At 43.6% G+C, this 24,806-nt stretch overlaps 1 long non-coding RNA gene across 1 annotated transcript in view; it reads right to left on the bottom strand.

The window, feature by feature from the left end:
* Positions 1-24,806, bottom strand: part of LOC104847096 (uncharacterized) — a 110,141-nt gene that overhangs the window by 73,258 nt on the left and 12,077 nt on the right. Inside the window, exon 2 of the long non-coding RNA XR_776076.3 lies at positions 20,032-20,092. This is a non-coding gene — a long non-coding RNA (uncharacterized LOC104847096). The remainder of the gene's footprint in view (positions 1-20,031; positions 20,093-24,806) is intronic.

The following is a 24,806-nucleotide window of genomic DNA, read 5'->3' as shown; positions in this document are numbered from 1 at the left end:
AGAATTTATTTCCTTTCAGGGAGGTATTTCCATGAAAAGCAAAGCAAAGCAAGGATGCCTTTTTTCACTTGAACATTTTTATTTTTGAATTCCTGAAGGCAGTTACAGATTTCCTAATAAGGGGATTTTTTTTTTCCTTCCACAGCAATTACATATGACCGTTTTTTCTACTTTTGATTAAAAATTAGTTTGAGGAGGTCTTAAAAAGAATCATCTGAGGGATGCTGGAGCTTAAGGTTTTAAGTCCTATAAGTACTTTATAAAAGAGAAATCTGTTTCTCTGTTGTTAAGACAAGGAAAATTCTCTCTTATGCAAGTTCTTTTAGTTTGATCACTAATTAAAATCACAACCACCAACAACACAAAAGTTCCTCCTGATATTTTCTGGTTCTCAGAAATCTTTGCACATCACTAAGAGAAGGGGAAAAGAAAAAGAAATAAGCGATTTCTCCTCAGACTGGGAGTTTTCTGAGGGCAGGAGATCCCTCGTCTATATGGATTTCTCCAGAGCCTAGCAGGGTGTCCCTGGGTGGTACAAATTGTTAACATGCTTGGCTGCTAACCAAAAGGCTGGAGGTTCAAGTCCATCCATAGGTGCCTTGGAAGAAAGCCCTCGTGATTTACTTCCAAAAAATCCACCATTGAAAACCCTGTGGAGCACAGTTCTACTCTGACACACGTGGGGTTGCCGTGAGTTGGAATCGACTCTACAGCAGCTGGTATGGAACAAAATAAATGAATGAACTCTCTTTTTCCCTTTTGAAACTTTTTATTGAAGTATAGTAATACACATACTCAAAAGTGCATACATTCTAAGTGTACAATTAGATGAATTTTCACAACTTGAGATCACCCCCATAAACAGAACAGTACCAAAACCCCAGAAGCCCCCATGTCCCTCTCCAGCCATTACGCCTCAAGCATGACTACTATTCTGACTTCCAACAGCACAGATGGATTTTGCTTTTTTTGAACTTTATGTAAATGGAATCATACAGCATGTCCTCTTTTTAAAACTGTCTTCTTTCATTCAACATTATGTTTCTGAAATTCATCCATGTTGATGCATATAGTTGTAGCCTGTTCATTCTCATTGCTGTGTAGTATTTTTTCATGTGGATATACCACAATTGATTTATCCATTCTATCATTGGGCATTTGGCCATTGCCAGTTTGGAGCTATCACAAAATGTGCTGCTGCATAAAATCTAATACATACTTTGGTGATCACATATCTGCTTTCCTGTTGGATTATACTCCTGAGAGTGGGAATACTGCATCATAGGATATGTATATTTTCAGCCTTGGTAGAAACTGCCATTTTTCTAAGGTATCTGAACAAATGTATACTCCCAACAGTAGTGTATGAGAGTTCCTGTAGCTCCACATCGTTGTCAACACTTGATATTGTCAGGTTTTTTAATTTTAAACATTCTGGTGGGTGTATAGTTGGATATTACTTTAAAAAAAAAACTTTTTATTTTTAGATAATTGGAGATTCATATGCAGTTGTGAGAAAGAACACAAAGAGATCCTTTGTGCCCTTTACCTGGTTTTTACCGATTACATATTGCATAATGTTATAATATCACAACCAATAAATTGACATTGATACAATCCACCAACTTTAGGCAGATTTCACTAGTTTTACATGTACTCATGTGTTTTTTGTGTGTGTGTATGTTTAGTTCTGTGCAATTTGATCACATGTGTAGATTCATATGACTATACTGACAGGCGAGATACAGAACAGTTCCATCACAAAGGTTTCTCATGTTACCTTTTTATACCTCCAGCTGCATCCTTGCCTGCTCCACTTCCTAACTCCTGGCAACTACTAATCTGTTCTCTATCTCTATAATGCTGTCATTTCAAGAATGTTATATAAATGGAGGAGCGCTGGTGGTGCAGTGGTTAATCACTCAGCAGTTAACCGACAGGTCGGAAGTCCGAACCTACCAGTTGGTCACAGGAGAAAGATGTCCAGTCTGCTTCCATAGAGATTACAGCCTTATAAACCCTATAGGGCAGTTCTACTCTGTCTGATAGGGTCACTATGAGTCAGAATCAATGGGATGACAATGGATGAGTTTGTATAAATGGAATCATTCAGTATGAAACCTCTTGAGATTGTTTTTTTTTACTCAGCATAAATCCCTTGAGATTCATCCAAGTTGTTGCACGTGCCAATAGTTATCCCTTTTAATTGCTGAGTGGTATCCCATGACTACACCCATCCGCAAAGAATGAGTTATAGTGGCTTAATTGATTTCTTTCATACTCAGGCGATGACAAAATAGATTTTCACGTGTTCTCTCATTTGTTCATTAATTCAACAAACATCATTAAGTATCAACTGCAGGCTAAGCGTTGTGATAGATGCTGGGCATATAAAAGACATGACCAGGGCTCAGCCTTATAGGGATTTTCTTAGAGTCTATTTGGGGAGATAGACTTATAAATTTAATAAAACAGTAAAGCATTACAGATGCCAAGTCAGAATTACCTATGCATTTCAGTCAAGAACAAAAAAGGAAACAGCTGACTTTATGGGAATAGAGGGGTGAAGGATGAGTCCAGGTGATACTCTGCAAGGGTGTGATGCCTAAGCTGGTCTTGAAGGTGAGTGGTTTGCCTGATGGCTGTGAATGGTAGGGGAAGCAGGAGACAAGAGGCATACAGAACAAACTCGGTATAAACGTGGAGGCGTGATATAGTCTACACTCAACACATAACTCAGCACGCCAAGGCTCATGAAGCCTGGAAGGCGGGTGAGACTGGTGAAAAGAGGGAAGGCTGGGGGATATTACTATCTTTCTGGAACACAATCTAATTGAGGATTCAATCCCAAGCTGCTGCCCAGATTCTGTCAGTACGACCCTACTCCAAGTCTTCTGGGCTCTAGCCACACTGTCTGTGCAGCTCCTCAAACGCCCTTGCGATAGACATGGCCAAAGACAGTTACTCAGGTTACATACCTTTTACACCTGTGTCCCAGGAGCTTTTTACCTCTGGGTCATGCCTAACAATGTGGAACACACACACACACGCACTTTTGCTTTGCTGTTAAACAGAAAAGCTTTCTTTCTTGCTCCCTGGTCTGAAATGGGCGTGAGGGGAGTTTCTGAAGTAAAAATAGCAAATATTTAAATATTAATGTAGTTTCTACTATAAGATATAGGGTCCCTCTTATCTAATGCTGTCAAGTCAATTCCAACTCATAGCAACCCTATAGGACAAAGTAGAACTGCTGCATAAGGTTTCCAAGGAGTGGCTGGTGGATTCGAACCGCTGACCTTTTGGTTAGCAGCCGTAGCACTTAACCACCACAGCGCTAGGATTCCATAAGGTTCCTAGGTAGCACAAATAAGGTCCCTAGGTAACTGCTAAACTGAAGGTCAGCAGCTAGAACCCACCCAGTGGCACTGCGGAAGGAAGCCCTGGTTATCTGCTTCCATTAAGATTACAGCCAAGAACACCCTATGGAGCAGTTCTACCCCGTAACACATGGGGCTGCCATGAGTGGGAATTGACTTGGCAACAATGTTTTTTTTCCCCCTCCGCAATAAGACAGGCGCTGCTCCAGTTGTCTTCTACACAGCCCTTCCTTTTATAATAGTACTCTAAAAAAAAAAATGTACTCTAAGTTAGGCATTATTATTACACTCGATTTTTAGAAGAAGAAACTGGAGCACAGAGAGGTCAAGTGACTTGCCCAAGGTCACACAGCAGGTGGCAGGTCCAGAGTCCTAGCTCCCATACAGTGCAGTCCTACCTGTCCCTGTCATTGTTCCTGTCTGATAGTGGTTGGCTTTCTCATGGAGGGCAAGGGGTGTGGGAGCTGGTCCCTGAGGCCTGAGAGGTCTCTTGGACACCGGGTTCAGTTAAGGGGGAGGCAGCCCCCCCAGCAGGGGGTGTGCAAGTGCACCGGCTCCCAGCATCATGTTCTTTCTGCATCAAGGGCCCCACCTGGCAAGCCAGTGCTTCCCTTTAAGAGGCTAATAGTGTGAAGTTAGGGTTACCATAAGTCTCCCCTCATCTAAACCAATGTACTCAATCTGAGCTTATATTATCATGATGATTTTCAGCCCACAAAATTTTCCTGATTTAGTCATCTGAAGAGCGCCTCATTCCTCGGTACATAAGAGAGAGGCAACCCCATACCCAAGGGGCATTTTCTCTAGCTACAGTGCTTGTGCCCATTTCTGGATATTGCACATGCTGATTCCCTGCTTGGACTCTTACCTTCTGTCCATCCTCCTTGTCCTCATCTAGTTAACTCTTGACTTCTTTCTGACTGTAGCCTAAGTGCCATCTCCCCAGGGATGCCTGCCTTCATTCCCCCACGCTGGTTCTGAGCCTCCTTGTTACATGCTTGCATGGTACCTTGTATTTCCCCTCACAGTTCTTATCACAGTTTATAGTTACAGTATGTGTTTACATAATTTAAAAAACCACGTAAATATTTACGTGATCCCTGTCAGAGCAGTCAGTGGTGGTAGCTGTGCACCATCTAGTTGTGCTGGACTCAGCCTGGTGGAGGCCACGGTAGTTGTGATCCCTTAGTCCTTTGGACTAATCTTTCCTTTGTGTCTTTAGTTTTCTTCATTCTCCTTTGCTCCCAAAGGGTTTTGGGTTTTTTTGGTATTTACATGATTACCTGCTTAATAGACATCTCCTCTACTGAATTTTAAGATAATAGAATGAAGGCAGTGTTTATTTTGCTTAGCATTTTATATCCATAGTACAGTACCTGGCATATAGTAGATGCTCAATAAATGCTTACTAGATGAATGAATGAATGAATGACTATATGAAAGAAAGAATGAATGATTGAGTAAATGAATTGCCACAGCTTCACCTAGAAGGATTTATTATGGTGCTGTGTGACTGTGTCAGTCCCCAGTGATATCTTGGCCACCGCTGGTGTCGCAGACTTCCTGGCCACCCAACCCATAACCCTTCATGAGGATCCCAGGCTTCTGCGAGCCCAGCCCACCCCAGTTCAGCCCGCTGGCAAGTCGGCATTTCAGTTCCTCGATTTGATTTCCGTCATCATCCATTGCAAGCCGGAGTTGTTGATTTTCTTTAATTAAGGCTGGAAGGGTGGCTTCCTGAGCGGGTAATCTATTTCCCGAGTTCAGCATTTCATCTGCAGAGCCCACATTTCACTCAGAAATGGAGCAGATTCATTAACAGAATGGCCAGACGGCTTCCTCTTTGGTTGCTTGTTTGCCGACGTTTAATGAATGAATAAATAACATGACTATTCATTATCAACTTTTGAGTGGAAATAATTGCTGGGTTCCCCGTTTGCCTGGGATAATGTTTCCTGCATTTGGAGCGCCTTCTGCGTTGGCCACCACAGTATTTCCCAATCAACAGGCAGAGACATCCTCGGGGGGCTGTGTTCACCTCTGGCTCGCCTCTGAGAGAAGCAGTCGCTCTTCTGGGTCCTCCAAGGTTTCTTTTTGGTGCATTGGGAACGTGTGTTTGTGGAAGGAGACCTTGGGACCCTGAGAAGTAAAGCAGATTGGTAGGCCCATTAATTCTCTAAGTACACCCTGGGTGCACCTGGGGCATTCTAATGTAATTACTACTAAGAAAGTCTAAACTCCTACGCATGTTGTCAAAAAGCATTTCCCAGGCAAGAACTACTCAGCAGTGCCCTCTCTGTGAACATGTGCCTCATTTTGGCCACAGAAGGCCTGGAGGGTCACCATGGTGGCACTTGCTTGATAACACATGTAAGTGCCCCTTGAGCTTTTATCCTTCTTACTAAGCACGAATGAGAGATTACACAATCCTTTGTCTCTACCGTGGTTAAGAGCTCAAGCTGCTAACCAAAAGGTCAGCTGTTCGAATCCACGAGTCACTCCTTGGAAACCCTATGGGGCAGTTCTACTCTGTCCTATAGGGTCACTATGAGTCAGAACTGATGCAATGGTAACAGGTTTATTTATTTATTTATTTTTCATCTCTACCCTAGGGTCCCTGGGTGGCATGAACAGTTTGCACTCAACTATTAACCTAAAGGTTGGCAGTTCAAACTCACCCAGTGGCACTGCAGTAGAAAGGCCTGGAGATCTGCTTCTGTAAAGACTAACTGACAATAACAGCAACAACAAAAAACTCATTGCTATTAAGTCAATTCCAACTCATAGTGACCCTACAGGACAGAGCAGAACTGCCCCATAGGGCTTCCAAGGATGTAATCCTTACTGGAGCAGACTGACATATCTTTCTCCCTCGGAGTGGCTGCTGAGTTCGAACCCCCGACCTCTCAGTTAGCAGCTGAGTGCTTAACTGCTGTACCACCAGGGCTCCACATCAGTAAAGATTACAGTCAAGAAAACCCTATGGAGCAGTTCTTCTCTGTAACACATGGGGTTGCTATGAAGCAGAATCCACTTGACGGCAATGGGTTTGGTTTCCGGTTTTCATCTGTATGCTGGACTCAGTAGTCCCCCACGTGGTTTCCCCGCCTCTTGGCAGTACCTCCTCCAGCTGTCCTCTCTCCAAGTGGCAGCCAGCAGAGGTCTTCCTCAAACACAAATACCATCACAATGCTCCCCTGCCAAGAATCCAAAGGCTCCCCATTGCCCCCGGATTCATTACAAAGTGCAGGGCTTCAGCCCCCCGTCTCCTTCTCCAGTGTCATTACCCCATGCCGTGTGGCCCGCTCTGTAATGATCTGCCTGCCATGTGAAACAACTTGCGGTGCCTTGAACTGATTCCACTCTTCCCACCCCCTCGCCTCTGCCCACACATGTTTCTATACCTCCTCCCCTGTAATCCAGATAACGCGTTCTTTGAGATACTAGATCAGGCAATTCATGTCCCCGCTGACATAACCTCATGATGTGGCCATGAACCGTGGGGGAGCAGGGGTGAGGAGTGTGACAAATTGGAGAGTGCTCGCCCTATCCAAAAAGGCGAGCTACCGCTCCAAAACCAAAAAACCAAACCAGCTGCCTGCCATGCAGTCACTTCCAAGTCATGGAGACCCCTTGTGCGTGAGAGCAGAACTGTGCTCCAGAGGGTTTTCAGTGGCTGATTTTTTTAGAAGTAGATCACCAGGCCTCTCTTCTGAGGCCCTTCTGGGTGGACTTGAATCTCCAACCTTTCAGTTAGCAGCTGAGTGCTGCTACTAACTTTGCAGCACCCAGAGGCTCCATTTGGAGCCCTGGTTGCACAGCGGTTAAGCGTTCGGCTGCTAACCAAAAGATTAGCAGGTCAAATCCACCAGCCTCTCCTTGGAAACTCTACCAGTTCTACTCTGTTCTATAGATTTGCTATCAGATGCAATCAACTCAACGGCAACGAGTTTGGTTTTGAGTTTCTTTGGGATTCCAGTTACCACTCAGCACATCTTATTGTTGCCAAGAGGGAGCATGGCTCGGGGTTTTCAGATCCACTGTTTTTTCAACGGAAGCTAGAAATCTGGATCTTCATTTGAAATTTTCCAATTTTCAAATGTGGGAAATGTATTCTTTTTAATTAATTAAAAAAGCTGCGGAAGCCAATGAAGTGGGTCTGAGCTCTAAGTGATATCCACAGCTGTGAACTCTTGACTCCTCCCCTATATGTACTGCTCATTGTCTTGGAAGGGTTAGAAACCTGACACCTCCTCCGTGAAGTCATCCTTCCCCCTGTCTGCATTCCAGAGGAGCTCAGCTAAGACCTTCAGGGACTAGTCTTTGTGTCTCTGGAAGTTAGCATAAAAAAAGCACAGAGTAAATGCTCACTAAATGTAGGACGGATTAATAAATAAGTAAATAAATGAACAAATGAATTGAGATAAATTTTTATTTATAAGTTCATTTGTTTGCACCGGTAAGCGTATAAATCACACCCACTACGGAAAGACTGGAGTGCATTGTCAGATCTTTCTAACTGGCAGGAAAAGCACAGTTTTACACAGCCACACTTCAACTGTAAGAGGACTTGGTATTCACCTGTGAAGAGCAATTTGAGCGAGAACACCCAGTATTGCTCCTATACATACCCACCACCTATCAGATCTGAAATCCCCACCAATAACACCTTCAGTGGATTGTGTCATGGAATATGAGCTTTGGAGGCATCCTCGGCGAATGAGCATTCCCCTGGCAGGACATTTATGAAGTATGGTCCACTCCTAAAAAATAATATAAAAATAGCCTGAGGTTTTTTCCCCCTTTGTGCTCGTAATTTGCTGTGTGACTTTAGATAACTTCCTTTGCCTCTCAGGACCCCAGTTTTTTCATCTGTAAAGACAGAATTTGGGCCAAATGACTGTCTGCAGCCTCTTTCATCATTGACATGTGTTGTGAAATAAAATTAGCTAACTGATAACTGAGACAAGGTCAGTAAGTCAAGTGCTCATAGGAACTAGCCAGGGAAGTGAATGATAGGGGCTAGGTGAAAAATGTGGGAAACTGGAAATCCCATACCCACGATTGAATTCCAGTTGATGGTTGTGACATGGGAGTGGCTGGGTGCTGCAAACGGTTAATGTGCTCGGCTGCTAACTCCAAAGGTTGGAAGCTTGAGTCCACCCAAAAGGGCCTGGTGATCTACTTCTGAAAAATCAGCCATTGAAAACCCTGTGGAGCACAGTTCTACTGTGACACACACGGGGTTTATCATGAGTCCGAATCAACTCAACCCTAACTGGTATTTCCATGTGGAAATGTCAACGCGGAGTTGCCTAATCATCTGATTTTTTTATGAGAAGCCAGAAATCCAGGATTTTATGTAAAACAGCCCAATTGTTTAAATGTAGGCAATGAAATCACTTTAAACAAACGAAAACAGTGTTGGCAAGACAAAACATTTATGTTGACCAGATTCATTCCATCCGTGAATCATCTGAGGAGAATGGAAGCTGACTGGCTGAACCTGCATCTCATGCCCACCCACCTCTCTTGACATAGCTCCTCAAGGGCAAAATCAGCAAAATGAGGCAAAAGCTGCAGAGAGCTGCTATAACGCATAAATCAAAAAGACCAACATCACCCAGGCTCTCCACTGTTTTGCTTTTGTTTTTTCTTAGAGCCACACATTGTTTATCCCGGAATTGCTTGATTTGGAAAAGAGCCCATAGGCCTATAGTAAGTTGATCTGTCCTTGCCCATTCAGGATTTCTGCAGCCTGTTCTCAGGCAGGAGGCAGCCCTCATATGGATCCGGATCCATGTGTTCCCACCTCCAGGTCTTGCCAGCCACAGAGCAGCCTGGCTAAAGGAGACTCTGGTTCCCTTCTTAGTCCTCAGTAATTCTGACTTCTCAGGGCATGTTTTCTGTTTGTTTTCTCTTCTCCAGCACCTTCATACTTCATCCCAGCAGCTTTTCCCACATCAGCAAAACCCACCCTGCTTATACCAGATTCTTCTGGTGCACTGGTCTGTCCTGATTAACTCTATATAATTTATTTTGGTCACCTGTTTCCCATTTGGGAGAGCAATACAAATTTAAATGGGAACTGAGAGTATTTGCAGCCACTTGAAGTGTTGAGCAAACACAGGGCGGGAGTCTGATGTTCTGGCTTAGAGATGAGCCCTCTGTGGGACCATCTTGATTGCATCTTCCCCCAAATGGAGAGAGATAGAGGGAGGGAGGGAGAGAGGGAGGGAAAGGAAAAGAGAGGAGAGAGGGAGCGAGGGAGGGAGGAAGGAAAGAAAGAAGGGAAGGGGGAAAGAAGGAAAGAAAGAAGAGGAGTGAAGGAAAGGATGAAAAGGAAAAGAGAGGGAAAGGAAGGGCAGGGAAGGGAGGGTGCCTCTGAAGAAAGTCCCGGCAATCTAGTTCCAAAAAGTCAGCCATTAAAAACCCAATGGCGCACAAGGCTACTCTGACACACACGGGGTTGCATCTGGCTCACTGGTAGCCTTGTTTGTAGTGGTCCCTTGAAAAGACAGAAAAGGAAAGGAGGGGGAGGAAAGATAAGAGACAGAGGCAAACTCCGAGAAGAATCTGCTAGAAGAAAAATAGAAACATTCTCAATGTCTATCAGAAGGGAAAGGGAAGAGGGGGAGGGGAGGGGAGAAAGGAGGGAGAGGGAGAGGGAAGGAGAAAAGGGAGGAGAGGGAAGAAAAGGAAGGGAGGGAGGAAAAGGAGGGGAGGGAAGGAGAGGAGAAGAAAAAGAAGGGGGAGAAAGGAAAGGGAAAGGAACAGAAGGAAAAGGAAAGGAGTGGCTAAACCAGCTTTCCAGTTTGGTTGGCAAATAGGCACCAAGCTCCTTCAACCACCGCTAAGCCTGTACAGCGGTGCCTACATGCTGAGACCTGCTGGAAGTAAGTCACCCAGATGCTGCGTAGGGTGGTTTCCAGGGAGAGCAGGCAGACACAGCCAGCTCATCTGTGCACAAATCCTTAGTGGTCCACGCATATTTCAAACAGCAGGCAGCAACTGGCTGCATAAATCAAACTCTTTGGGGATGCTGGTCCCCTGCCCACATAGATCTCCGCTCTGCCTAACTTTCTAAGAGGAGGAGGGGCTTGTAGAAGTTGCTTTGCCCAGCAGACCCCAGGAGGCCCCACCAAACACCTGGCCCAAGAGTGCTGTGGGGAGTGGGCAGTGTAGGTGAGAGACCACCTTAGGACGTAGGAGGCATCTGCTTGGCCCTGTCATTCTGAGGTTCCACCTGGGCTAACATCCTGGTTCAGAATTGATGGTGGCCTCTGTCGGGGGAAGGTTCTGGTTAATTTAATAAGTGGAGCTGGGATATTGGGCTTTCTATCTGGGGTGAAAGCACAGAGTCCCACATCAAATCAGATACAGAAATAAGTTCTGAACAGACTAAATATCTAGATGTAGAAAAGAAATAGGAAAGAAAATAAGAGATGATATGTATAAGGGTGGAAACCCTGGTGGCATAGTGGTTAAGAGCTACAGCTGCTAACCAAAAGGTCGGCAGTTTGAATCCACCAGGGACTCCTTGGAAACCGTATACGGCAGCTCTGCTCTGTCCTATAGGGTCCCTGTGAGTTGGAATCGACTGAACGGCAACGGGTATATGTATAAGGGTGGGGGAGGCCTTCTTAAGCTATGTAGAAAGTCCAGAAGCCACAAAATAAATGACTGGTAAACTGATTACAAAACAGTTTCAAGTTCTATATAACAGATTTTAAATTCTATGTACCCAGTGATACAGCATTTGCAGTCTGTATGATAGACAAAGGGTTAATATTCCTAATAGCTAAAGGGCTCTTATAAACTGATAAGAAAGAAGACAAATGGCTCAGTTTATATTAGACAAAATATATGAAGAGGAAATTCATGAGCAAGGAGGTCATTAAACATAGGACAGTTTGCTCAACTAGCAACGGGGAAAATGTAAATTAAAACAGCTCTGTGGTACCATTGTTCTCCCATTTGTTGGCAAAACTTGAAAAGGACTGATAACCCCTGATGCTGGTGATGGTGTACAGAAATGGCAATCCATGTACGACTGCGGGACACGTGATTTGTTTCCACCTTTATACGATGCAATTGTAATTTACTAAAATTCAAAATATTCTCACCATTAGGGCCAGCAATTCCCTATTTGGAAGTTTATATTACAGAAATAAAAGCTGTTCAGAGGTGTATTTATACAAGGACACGTATGCAGACTGTAGTAGTGTCTGCGGAATCCTTGGTTAGCACAAAAGGTTAATGTGCTGGGCTGCTAACCTAAGGGCTGGAGATTCAAGTCCACCCAGAGGTGCCTCTGAAGAGAGTCCTGGCGATCTATTTCCAAAGAGTCAACCACTGGAAACCCTGTGGAGCACACAGTTCCATGCTGACACACTTGGGGTTGCCATGAGCTGGAATTGACTCGGTGGCGCGGCTCCTTGAAAGGGAAGGAAAGGCTAAGAAGACGAGAGCCGGAGGCAGACTCTGAGAGAGAATCCGCTAGAAGGAAACTGGAAACATTCTCAATGTCTGTCGGAAGGAAGGAGCCCTGGTGGTGCAGTGGTTAAGAGCTGAGCAGAAGTTCAGCAATATGAAACCCTATGGGGCAGCTCTGTTCTGTCCTACAGGGTTGCTGTCAATCGGAATCGACTCAATGGCAACACGCTTGGCTTTTTTTGATTTATCAGAAGGAAAGAATTAATGAAATATGGAAAGCTATAGTCAGAATCGACTCAACTGCAACGGGTTTGGTGTTTTTGGGTTTTTTTATACAAGGTAATAGGATGCAGTCATTTGAAGGAATGAGTCAGATCTATATGTACTGACGTGGAGGAATAGCAATGATACGATGTTAACTAAAACATGAAAACGACAACATAAAAAAAGAAAAAAGCAACAACAACAAAAAAAGTGCAGAGTTACAGACTGAATTTAGCTTAGTTCGTGATAATGAGAGCGGGGGTGCTGCGGCCAGGTCACTTGGATTTCATCTCTGCTTTAACATTGATTGGAAACCCTGGTGGCGTAATGGTTGAGAGCTGTGGCTGTTAACCAAAAAGGCCTCCAGTTCGAATCCACGAGCCGCTCCTTGGAAACTCTATGGGGCAGTTCTACTCTGCCCTCTAGGGTTGCTATGAGTTGTAATTGACTCGCCGGGCAATGAGTTTGGTTTGGTTTTTGGTTAGTGCTGATTCGCTTGCCAGCTACTTAACCGCCCCCTGTGCTGCAGTTTGGTCATCTGTGAACTGAGAGAATTATCGGGGCGATTAGATGAGTTAACCATGTAAAGTGTTAGAATTCTGCCTGGTATACAGTAAGCAAGGAGCCCCGGTGGCGAAACGGTTAAGCATGCCTGGCTGCTAACTGAAAGGTTAGTGGTTCGAACCCACCCAGTGGCTCTGCGGGAGAAAAACCTGGCGATCTGCTCCCGGGAAGATTACGGCCTAGAAAACCCCATGTGGCGGTTCTCCTCTGCCACATGGGGCCGCTATGAGTTGAAGGTGACTCGACAGCACTTTACAGCAACACAGAGTCAGCTCTTAACAAATGTTCACTATTAGTACTCATAACGTATGACTCCACCTTTTGTGATGCTAAAAAAAAGAAACCGCCCATGTTTTTTTTACCCATGGATGTAGATGTTCCTAGTGTTCGAATACAAAAAAGAGGGGGGGAGGGGGTGATATGCCAGAGGAGGGGCTGAATTAAAAGGGGGAGGAGGGAAGCTCAATAACGTCGTCATTATACCCTTAGCTATTTATATATAACGACAAATGGAGCTGATAGCAGTTAGGCAAACAAAGCGCAAAAACAAAACAAAACAAAAATCAAACCCGATGCTGCCAAGTCGATTTGATTCCAACCTTAGCGACCCTATAAGACAGAGCAGAACTGCCCCCATAGGATTTCCAAGGTTATAAATCTTTTCGGAAGCCGACTGCCTCATCTTTCTCCCAAGAAGCGGCTGGTGGGTTTGAGCTGAGGACCTTCCGGTTAGCAGGTGAGTGCTTTAACCACTGTGCCAACAAGGCTTCTCATAGGGCTATAGCAGTTGTTAAAATACTGAAATATTTGTTTGTACCGTTGGTAAAGAATCTTTCCCTCTCCTGGGCCCTTCCCCTCTCCCACCCTCCTTCTCCATGATCCAGCAAGTAAAGGGTTAATGCCTTGGCTGCATTAAAAAAAAAAAAATTTTTTTTTTTATGCATAGTGGTCTCCAAATTCCTGCTCCACAGTGAGGCCTACACCCCTTGCTCATCATGGTTATGCATCCTGAATTATCACCCCTAACAACAGCGATGTATACCTATGTAATTAAAAAACAACAACAACCAATAAACTATTGTATGGGATATAATGCAAGCCTGTATTTCTGCATCTTGGTGGCATTTATCTGAGCCAGGCTGACTTGTATGATTTGCAAAGTGCTACCTTCTCCTTCACCTGTCCCTCACTGACAGTGATATTCAAATTACTCCCTACCTGAAGCTAACACAGTAAATAATTGAACCCCTGAAAGAATATTAAAGACTTAAAACAAAAAAACTTAAATATTACCTACGCAGGCTTTTAACGCAACCTACACTGTATCTTCCTCAAATCTGTAGCTTGAAATCTCTTGAGCCCCAGCAGTCTAAAATGAATACCTACCTGGTAATGCGTTATAATTTCTAGGTCTGCCGCAGATGGAAGCTAAGCCCAGGTTTGTACTAGTTGAAAAAGAATAAAATGTCCCTGGTTCCAAATAAATAGCAGTGCCAATAACAGATTTTAATGTACTCTAGCCCCAGAGGCCTGGGAAGATAGAATTGAGCAGAAAGATTAGATAATATGCTCAAAAGGGTAAATCAAGCCACTTTAAGCTGGCATTTGTATAGGTGGGGCAGTGAGACTGTCAGGAAACTTCTGTTTAAAAGCAAGAATAAGCGTGGCAGGCATTGTTTCAGCCCTGAAAACATGCCTCAATGCTTCACGTCTTTAATACTCCCAAGAGGATACCCTGATGGGACTCATTTCACAGATGAAGAAGCTGAGATGCAGGGAGTTAACTCTTGTCCACATGTCTTACAAGCAATAAACTTTGGTAGGTAAAGGTTGAACCTGGGTTCCTCTGTCACTAACATGTTGCCATCAAGTTGATTCCAACTCATAGAAACCCTACAGGACAGAGTAGAACTGCCCCACAGGGTTTCCAAAGCTGTAATCTTTATGGAGGCAGACTGCCACACCTTCCTCCTGCAGAGTGGCTGGTGGGTTCAAATCGCTGACTTTTCTGTTAGCAGCCTAGTGCTTAACCACTGCACCACCAGGGCTCTTTTCTCTGTCTCTAAGTTCTACGTTATTCTACTAAACAAGGTATTTCTGTCTCTGGAAGACATTAAATAATAATAATAAATAGTTGCTGTAGAGCCTATTCGGATTCATGGCGACCCTGTGTCAGGGTAGAACTGTACTCCATAGGATTTTCAAGGCTGTGGCCTTTCAGAAGCAGATAGCCAAGCCTTTCTTCCTCTGCGTGGGTTCAAGCTGCCAAACTTCCAGTTAGTTGTTGAGCCTTTAACCATTTGTGCCTCCCAGGACTCTTCCATACAGGCACAGAAAGGACTGTGGAGAGGAACATCTTTGAGATGTTTTAGAGTTCGGACCATTCATTAGAGCCCTTGACTTAAAAGCCAGCCCATTGCTGGGTGAAGTGATTTCTAGCTTCTGTCAAATCCGAATTCAGTAAGGGCTGACTGATTTGTTGATTTTCAGGTGGCGTAGTTGTTAAGAGCTATGGCTGCTAACCAAAAGGTCGGCAGTTTGAGTCCACCAGATGCTCCTTGGAAACACTAAGGGGCAGTTCTACTCTGTCCTGTAGGGTTGCTATGAGTCAGATCAACTCAACAGCAATGATTTTTTTGTTTGTTTGTTTTAGTCTCTCCCCCACCGGCCGGGCCCCGTCCTTGCTCCCCCACTTTCATATGCCCTTTGCCACTGGCTGGGCAGTGAGTGAATTTAGAGGTGAAGACACTGTAACTGTGTTTAGAGTCCTCCCCTATCCTACACCTAACGCAGACTGACAGGGGGAGTCTGAGATGAAAGGGAGGGAGGGAAGATCTAGTTGAGCTCCTGGTGCTCCTGGGAGGAGATGCACCGTGATTAGAGTTACATAGGGCAGTGATTCTTCACCTCCTGTAACAGAATGCAGTGCTAGGCAAAAGCTCTGGGAGAGGCTTTTCTGGGGATAGCTTTGTTCAAACTCTTCAAGAGATTGATGGCCCAAAAGAGCTTAAAAACTCACTGTCCTGGGGTCTCTGAATCAAAGATGTTGGGACGTTCTTCTCCATTTAGTCCTTCTTTCATTCAATACTTATTTACTGAGATCCTATTATGGGTGAGTAATTGGGGGCATGCAGGACTACGAAGACTGAGGTTGAGGCTCCTTGCCTTCATGGAGTTATACTTTAGTTGGGGAGACAGACAGGAAACAACTCAACTGATGACTCATTAATATGGTGGTCTTAGAACTTCAAGAAACAATGACAGGTTTCTATGAACACATATTTTCTGGTCTAGTCTGGTTTCCTGACCCAAGGCATGGTCTTTTCAATCACCTAATATGCATGTGAAAGTTGGACAATAAAAAAAGGAAGACTGAAGAAGAATTGGTGCATTTGAATTACAGCATCGGCAAAGAGTGTTGAATATACCATGGACTGCCAGAAAAAATGAAGAAATCTGTCTTGGAGGAAGTACAACCAGAATGACCCTTAGAATTGAGGTTGGAGAAACTTCATCTCACTTACTTTGGCATGTTATCAGGAGGGACCAAGCCCTGGAGAAGGATATAATGTTTGGTAATGTCGAAGGTCAGGAAAAAAGAGGAAGACCTTGAACAAGATGGATTCACACAGTGACTACAACAATGGGCTCAAATACAACAACGGTTATGAGGATGGTGCAGGACTGGGCAACATTTTGTTCTGTTATACATAGGGTCGCCATGAGTCGTAGCCAACTAGACAGCACCTAACAAAAATGGTCTGGTTAGAAGAGGATTCCTTGAGATATATTTAATCTAAACTCTGAAGTAGGAGTAGTCAAGAGGTGGGAGAAGGGCTGAGTGAAGAGTAGTCTAACTCCTAGCTACTCAAAGAGTAGTCTACAGACCAGCTGCATCAGCATCTCCTGGGAGTTTATTAGCTTCAGATGATGTAATAAATAAGAATCCAAAATTTTAACAAGATCTCTGGGTGATTTATGTCTGCATTGAAGATTGAGAAGCGCTACTCTAGAAAGAAGGAACAAATTTATGGAACTGCAAGAACCAGAGTTCCTAGAACTCAGAGAGAGAGAGAACAGGGTGGTGGTGATGTAGAGCTGGGGCTGGAAGAGAGGCCAGGGCAGACCACAGCTGCCACGTAACCATGTTAAGAAAAAAGAAATATTTGCGGGCAAATAAATGATTACGTTTTGGGCAAGAACTTTCAAATTCCTGATCTGGCAGCCTGAGCTATGGCTGTATATATATAATGACTGCAGAAAATAGCACATGTTTATGGTCACCCACACTGCCTTCAGCATATATACCATGTATCACCTCTGTTTTCTCATCTGTAAAATGGGGATAACAAATCTTCCATTGGAGGGTCATTGGGATGGCTCAATGGATCATTGTATATAATGCTCATATATCAGGTTAGATGCACAGGAAGCATTTAACAAGAGTTTTCTTCTCATTGATTCAATGAATATTTGCTCTGGTCCTTCATTCTAAGCCTTGAAATAGCTGCTGGGGGTGCCACAATGAGCAAGACATGACCTATATGTAGCCTTAGGGAACTCAGACTTACTTTGGGGAAGGTGGTAATCACACAGGTGATTATGATGGAGCGATAAACTTGGAGACAGAGGAGACACAGGGGCCTGTAGGAGTGTGCAAGGGTGGTTAAGCTAGAATCCAGGGGGAGGGAGGGAAGGCTTGCACAGGGCCTCATGGAGGAAACAATGTCTAGGCTGATACTGAAGACTGAATTGGAGTCAGCCAGACAAAGGAGAGGGAGGTTAACAACCACATGACAGACCACGAGAACACATTTACAACATCCCAAACCAAGGAGGGAGAGATATCTAGAATGTACAAGGCATGCCTGTAGATCGAGAAGAAAAGACAGGAAACCCAATGGAAAGAACAGTGAGCTGGCAGGCAATTCAGATATGGGGAAGCTGAATAGCTCTATGATATCTGAAGAGATGCTCAACCTCCTTAATAACCAGAGAAATGCAAACGAAAACAATAAAATACAACTTCCCACCCCTCAGAAGGGCAAAGTGATGGTGCAAATGCCAAGAAGCATGGGGCCAGGAATTTTCCTTCCTCCCCGGAGGGAGTGTTAATTGGTAAAGCTCTTCAGAAAAGGAACCTGGTGAAACTTGGTGAACTTCCGTATGTGGGTGTCTGAGAGCCTGTTAACCTCTCTCCTAGGTACATATCCCAGGGGAATTCTCACTTAGATCCATAAAGGCACGAATCTGTAGCATCAAGTTCGTTTGTAGTATTAAGAAGTTGGAGGCCACCCAGGTGTCCATTATTAGGGGATTGAATTAATAAAATGTGGTAAGTGCACATTACAGAAAATCTTACAGCGTGTGGTAGCCACAAGCTAAATACATAAACAGTAATAAAGGTAGACCTTAGGACCGTGTTGAGTGAAGGAAGACGCAGAATGAGGTTTACAACAAATGCTATTTAAGTAAATTAAAAACACATTTACATCTGTGTGCCAGTGTTCATCCCAGCACTTTTCACAATAGCCGAAACATGGAAACAACAGAAATGTCCATCAACAGATGAATGGATATACAAAATGTGGCATAGACACACAATGGACTATTACCCAGCCATAAAGAGAAACGAAGTCCTGATGCATGCCCAGCATGGATGAGCCTTGAAAACATCATGCTGACCAAAATAAGTCAGTCACAAAAGGACAAATGCTATAATGATCTCACTTATGCGAAATAAGCAAATAGATAGAGACCAAAGATAATTAGTGGCTACTGGGACTGGAAAGGAGCCCTGGTGGTGAGTGGTTAAGTGCTCAGCTGCTATTCAAAAGGCCAGCAGTTCTAATTCACCAGTGGCTCTTTGGGAGAAAGATGAGGCAGTCTGTTTTTTTAAGAATTACAGCCTTGGAAACCCTATGGGGCAGTTCTATTCTGTCCTAAAGGGTGGCTATGAGTCAGAATGGACTGGACTGGGAGGCAACGGGGTTTTGGTTTTGGGGGTGGGAGGGAGGGGGGAAGGGAGCTTTTGCTTAGGGGAATTCAGTTTCCATGAACAATGGTGGAATAATTTGGAAAAGGTTACCCAGAATGGTTGTACAACTTAAAGAATGTAATCAATGTCACTAAATTATACATGTGGAAATTGTTGAGTTGGTATATATTTCGTTGTGTATATTTTCACCATAATAAAAAAAACGCATTCAAAATGAAAACAACTCTACATATTTTATATTTACAGGTACATATCAAACTTGAGAATGGGTGCCCATAGGGAAGGGAAAGGATACTGGGGACTGGATGTATAGGGGAAGGAATAAATGAATAATGAAATAAGACAAGGACTGCCCTTTGGCCGAGTATGATGATGTGCTAGGTGCTAGGAGATATGATTCACTCAGCTTTTTGCTTCTAAGTCCAAGAAACAAACACTCAAAAAAACATACAAAAAAAAAGGAGAATGGGGGAAAAATGTTGCAGGCAGAGGGAATAACATGTACACTTCCAGGAGGTAAAGAGGATGTGATGTATTCTGAGAATGATCAGTGGGGCTGGAACACAACGCAAGCAGGGCGTGATCTGTGCTAGGGTCCAGAGAGACCAGATCACACAGGGCCCCAAAAGCCATGCCAAAGAATGAAGATTTAACCAAGGGAAATAGGGAGCTATTGAAGGGATTACAAGGGACATGAGAACACTTTTAATCTTGTTCCAAATTCCAACTATGAGAGAACAAGCCAATCAGCTCAGGTCAGAGGATCAAAGCCGGCCTTCCTCCCTCCCTCCCTCCTTCCTTCCCTCCCTTTCTTTCTTCTTTCTTTAGCACACCCACAAATTATTATCTTTTCAACATTAAAATGAACATAATACATAAGTAACCAGAGTAAAACACTGAATGAGCAAGAACATGCTAGTGTAAATACCAATCTGCTATTGGAAAATATAATTTTATATTTTAAATCAGCATGTAAGGGGCATTTATTTCTATTCACATGGCAGATTTATCTCCCTGCGTGGGGCAAGTGGTTCACTCACTTGGCTGCTAACCTAAAGGCCGGAGGCTTAAGCCCACCCAGAGGAGCCTTGGAAGAAAGGCCTGGCAATCTACTTCTGAAAAATCAGTCATTGAAAACCCTGTGGAGCACAGTTCTACTCTGGCGCACATGGGGTCACCATGAATCGAAATCGACTCAACAGCAACTGGTTGGTTGGTTGGCATATTTATCAAAAAAAAAAAAAAAATCAAGTGCTAATAAAATGGACTTTAGGCATTTTAGCGGCCATATCATGGACCACATCTTTTCCCACTTTTAAGCCAATTACAAGACAATCATGACACTCTCACCAACAGTGACACATAAGGAGCAAAGTATAAAGTCACACTTACCAACCATGTGACCTTGAGTAGTTACCTAAACTCTGAAGATGAGTGTCCTTGGTTTTCTTATCTGTAACAACAAAAACACAATTAAACAGAAATTAACTCAACCTTCACAATGTTCTTGTATCATAGATATTAATATTTACAGACTATGTGAAGATGAAGCTGAAAGGGAGGCACAGATATTAAGTAACTTGGGTTGGCAGTTTGAATCCACTAGGCGCTCCTTGGAAACTCCATGGGGCAGTTCTACTTTGTCCCATAGGGTTGCTATGAGTCGGAATCGACTTGACGGCACTGGGTTTGGTTTTTTGGTTCTAAGGCTAGTAGAGGCACAAGCTAGGGCTGAAACAGGCAACTTGGTTCCAGAGTCTACTGTAAACCACACCTCACTGTATTGCCCTTACAGCGCTTATTTATATTGTTACTACATATGGTATGCCTGCAAACCCTGGTGGTGTAGTGGTTAAGAGCTACCGCTGCTAACCAAAAGGCTGGCAGTTTGAATCCACCAGGCACTCCTTGGAAACCCTATGGGGAAGTTCTGCTTTGTCCTTTAGGGTCACTAAGAGTTGGAACTGACTAGATGGGAATGAGTTTTTTTTTTTTTTTGTATGGTATGCTTCGCACATTGGAATTTGGAAATCTGAAAGGAAGGAACCTTGGGCCATATTGGGACAGTACATATTTTTTATTGGCCTTAACAGTTTCGTTTTTCAGTTTTGTATTAATAGTCTATATTTTGAAATCTGAAGATGTTACATAAAAATTCAAAACTGTGTGTGTATGTGTGTGAAAAGTTGAAAAACTGGGCAAGGCTACTAGGTTCCCATCCCTTATGAAAAAACCAGTTGGAGCTGAGTAGCAGCTATCCCTTTAGGCAGAGCATATATTCTCCATTTTTCCACAGTCCTCACCACTCCCTAATATCAGGCAGATTTCACTCATTCTCATTAATTGCCTAGCCCCAGCAGGTTATGACATCAGTCGCAGGCAATAAGTGGCCTAATCACCGGGAACCTGGGGCAATCCAGGCCTTTAAAAATCCAAAGCTTGACCCATCTCAGAATGTGAATCAAAGTTAAAATCTTTCTGGAGATTTATCAACTCTCATTGGTCATTTCCCCTTTGGCCTTCATTTCCTCTTTTACCAAATAGCCAAGCGATGCAACAGTAAATACCATGAAAACATAAGCATTGGACTTGCTCCCTCAGAAGCTGAATGTTAGGTTTTTCCAATAACTCCCTGTTCATTCAAATCTAATTACAAAATGATTTTTAATCATTATAAAATAAATTCACGCTTCACGTTTGGAAATGTTAAAGCCCTAATTTAACGGCAACAACCAAAAAAAAAAAAAAAAAAAGCCTCTCTAATGGATTTGCACTAAGAAACAGAACGTGGCCTGTGTTGTCAGATGTTCAATAATTTAACTGCAAATGAAGTGTGCAAAATACAATATTTGTGTCATAAACCACCCGGCTTGTCACATAATAGATTTTTGAGGAGTCACGTTTCATGACACTGAGCAACGTAATGTTGCAACAGTGGAGTAGCCAAATTGAGGTTTATAGGTTCCGTTTGCTTATGTAGAAAGGGATTGAGTCTCACTTTACCCAGTGACAAGCAGCACAGAAAGGCAATATTTTACTGGCTCCTACAGCACCGACTGTAATGAATCCATCCAACTGGATAACGTAAAGCCCAGACAACCTTCCCTATGTTACAAGGTGTGGTTTGGATTATCTTTACAACACCACAATTTAATGGTTTCTTTGCTATCACGGAATGCCCCCCCACCCCCAAAGATGTCCACATCCTAATCCAAGGAACCTAGGAATATGTTGGGTACATGGCAAAGGGGAATTAAGATTGCAGGTGGAAATAAGGTTGCTAATCAGCTGACCTTAAGTAGGGAGGTCATCCTGGATCATCCAGGTGGACCTGATGTAATCACCAAACCAAAACCAAACCTGTGGCTGTCAAGTTGATTCCGACACGTGGTGACCCCATGTGTTCCAGAGCAAAACTGCTCCATAGGGTTTTCTTGGCTGTAACCTTAAAGGAAGGAGCCCTGGTGGTGCCAACAGTAAGTGCTCGGCTGCTAAGCAAAAAAAAGGTTGGCAGTTTGAACCTACCTAGTGGCCCTGTTGGAGAAACACTTGGTGATCTTCACCTGTAAAGATTACAGACAAGAAAACCCTATGGCACAGTTCTACTCTTGTCACACAGGGTCGCAATGAGTTGAAATTGACTTGATGGCACCTAACAACAACAGCAACAACCACCTTAATGGAAGTTGATTGCCAAGCCTTTCTCCTGAGGGTGGATTCAAACCATCAACCTTTTGATTAGCAGTCAGGTGCAAACCATTTGAACAATCATGACAGTCCTTAAAAGCAGCAGAGGAGAATCAAAGGGAGATAGGACTATGGGAGAAGGTCAGAATGATGCAATATGAGAACTCAATGTGTCATTGCTGGCTTCGAAGAGGGAAAAGGGGGCCAAAGCTGAGAAATGTTGGGGGTCTCTAGAATCTGGAAAAGTCAAGGGAACGGATTCCCCTCTCCAGATTCATGTTGGATTTCTGACCTAAAAAACTGTAAGCCCGTAAATTTGTGTTAAGCCACTACGTTTCAGGTCATTTGTTACAGCAGCGATAGAAAATGAATACCCTGACGCTACAAACACGTCTATAGGAAGAATAATAGAGGAATTGGCACACAGGTTTCCTGTACTCAAAATTAGCAGACTAGGAAACCAACAGATGAAATGACTACATTTCCTCTGTGATGCATATTTGCTTTGTTTTCCAAATTTTAACATTTCTCAAATCAGGATGTATCACACAATTGGAGACTCTGCTTAATATAGTGTTTCCTTCCTCACGCTCTTCTAAAATAATTGAAAGCTGTTACTGTCTAGATTGTTCATTTTCCAATCTCTAGAACTTTAAAATCACCCAAATAATCATCGTTTCCAAAAGCAAGCAGGTGGAAATCAATTCAACACATATTTACTGAGTATCTGCTCAGTGTACAGCACGTTGCTAGGCACCAGAGCAGGCTGAACATAGGAAGAGAACTGCTCCCTGTCTCCAGGATTTTCACAGACAGGGAACAATGACGTATGCATGATGAATTATACTAAAACTCAGCCCACGGTTAAGGCTTCAGACACACAAGTGCAATGAGGTTAGAGACCATGCTTATGTAGTTCACCTCCAGGTCCCCTGTACCTAGCGTGGGCTCTAGCCCAGACTGGGTACACTTTTGACTGACAGTTTTACAGATTTCATCTCACTTTGCTATCAGATAGATTATATTTCGTCCTCATTCTACAGCTGAGGTAACAGGCTTCTTGTTAGTTGCCGTTGAGTTAATTCTGACCCATGGCAACCCATGAGTGCAGAGCAGAACTGCTCCATTGAGTTTTCAGCGGCTATTTTTTTTTTTTAATGATCTTTTGAGAGCAGACTGCCAGGCCTGTCTTCTGAAGCACCTCTGGGTGGGTTTTTACCACTGTCCTTTCAGTTAATAGTTAAGTGCTTAACCATTTTCAACACCCAGGGACTTCAACTGAGGTTTAGAGAAAGTAAGATGGAGAATCCCCGGCCTAAGCTGTTATTAGCCGTGTGACTTTGGGCAAATCAATTACTTTCACTGAGGCTTACAGAAAGTAATTAATTTGCCCAAAGTCACACAGCTAATAACAGCTTAGACCAGGGTTTCTCAATCTTAGCATATTGACACTTTGGGCTGAATAATTCTTTGTTGTGGGTGTCTACTCTGTGCATTGCATGATGTTTAGCAGCATCCCTGGCCTCTGCCTATTAGATGCCATTAGCACAACCCCCTGCAGTTGTGATAACCAAAAATATCTCCAGACGTCACCAAACCTATTCTAGGAGTGGGGAAGGGCAAAATCATCCCCAGTTGAAACCACTGGCTTAGACAAAGGGACATCAATGTTAAAGTACATGTGGTCTTAAAATATGTCCACAATACGTCTTTGATGCTCTTCTTTTAAAAATGTGGAGCCTAATACCGATCTTCTTGAGTATGGGGAGAACTTAGTGATTTGCTTCTGATAAACAGAATGTGATGGATACAATAGGACAGATGAGGTTAGGTCACAAAAGGCAATTTGACTTCCTCTTTACTCTCTTGCTTGCTTGCTCTCTTGGCGGCTTGCACATCACTCGTTTGTTTAAATTTTCCAAAGGCTTCTACGTATAAAGGGCAAACCTAAGTAGGGCAGAGAGGGACTTTCATTTTCTTTTTCCTCCCTAACTGGTAGGCCTAATCTCCTTCCACTGTGCTCCAGCATCGTCCTTGTTCCAACACACACACACACACACACACACACACAAACACTCCTTCCACCTCAGACACTTTTACTTCTCTTTATCTACTAGGTTCTTCTGTGCTTTTATATGCTTGCAGACCTTTCCCTGGATACCTCACCCCATCTCTGCTTTTGACTGTTGTCATTGTTAGGTGCCATGGAGTCAGCCCCCAGCTCATGGCAACCCCATTCTCAATGGAAGGAAACGCTGCCCAGTTCTTAACCATCCCCATGATTGGTTGGAGATTGGACTATTGTGATCCATCTGGTTTTCACTGACTGATTTTCAGAAGTAGAAGGCCTTGCTTCCTAGACCATCTTAGTCTAGAAGTTCTATTGAAACCTGCTCAGCATCAGAGCAACACTCAAGCCACTACTGACAGATGGGTGGTGGCTGTCCGTGAGGTGCATTGGCCAGAAATCAAACCCGGGT

Source organism: Loxodonta africana, chromosome 12 (genome assembly GCF_030014295.1).
Source record: "Loxodonta africana isolate mLoxAfr1 chromosome 12, mLoxAfr1.hap2, whole genome shotgun sequence".
Taxonomy (NCBI): domain Eukaryota; kingdom Metazoa; phylum Chordata; class Mammalia; order Proboscidea; family Elephantidae; genus Loxodonta; species Loxodonta africana.
The sequence above is the reverse complement of the archived record's forward strand: the minus strand, read 5'-3'. Positions and strand labels throughout refer to the sequence as shown.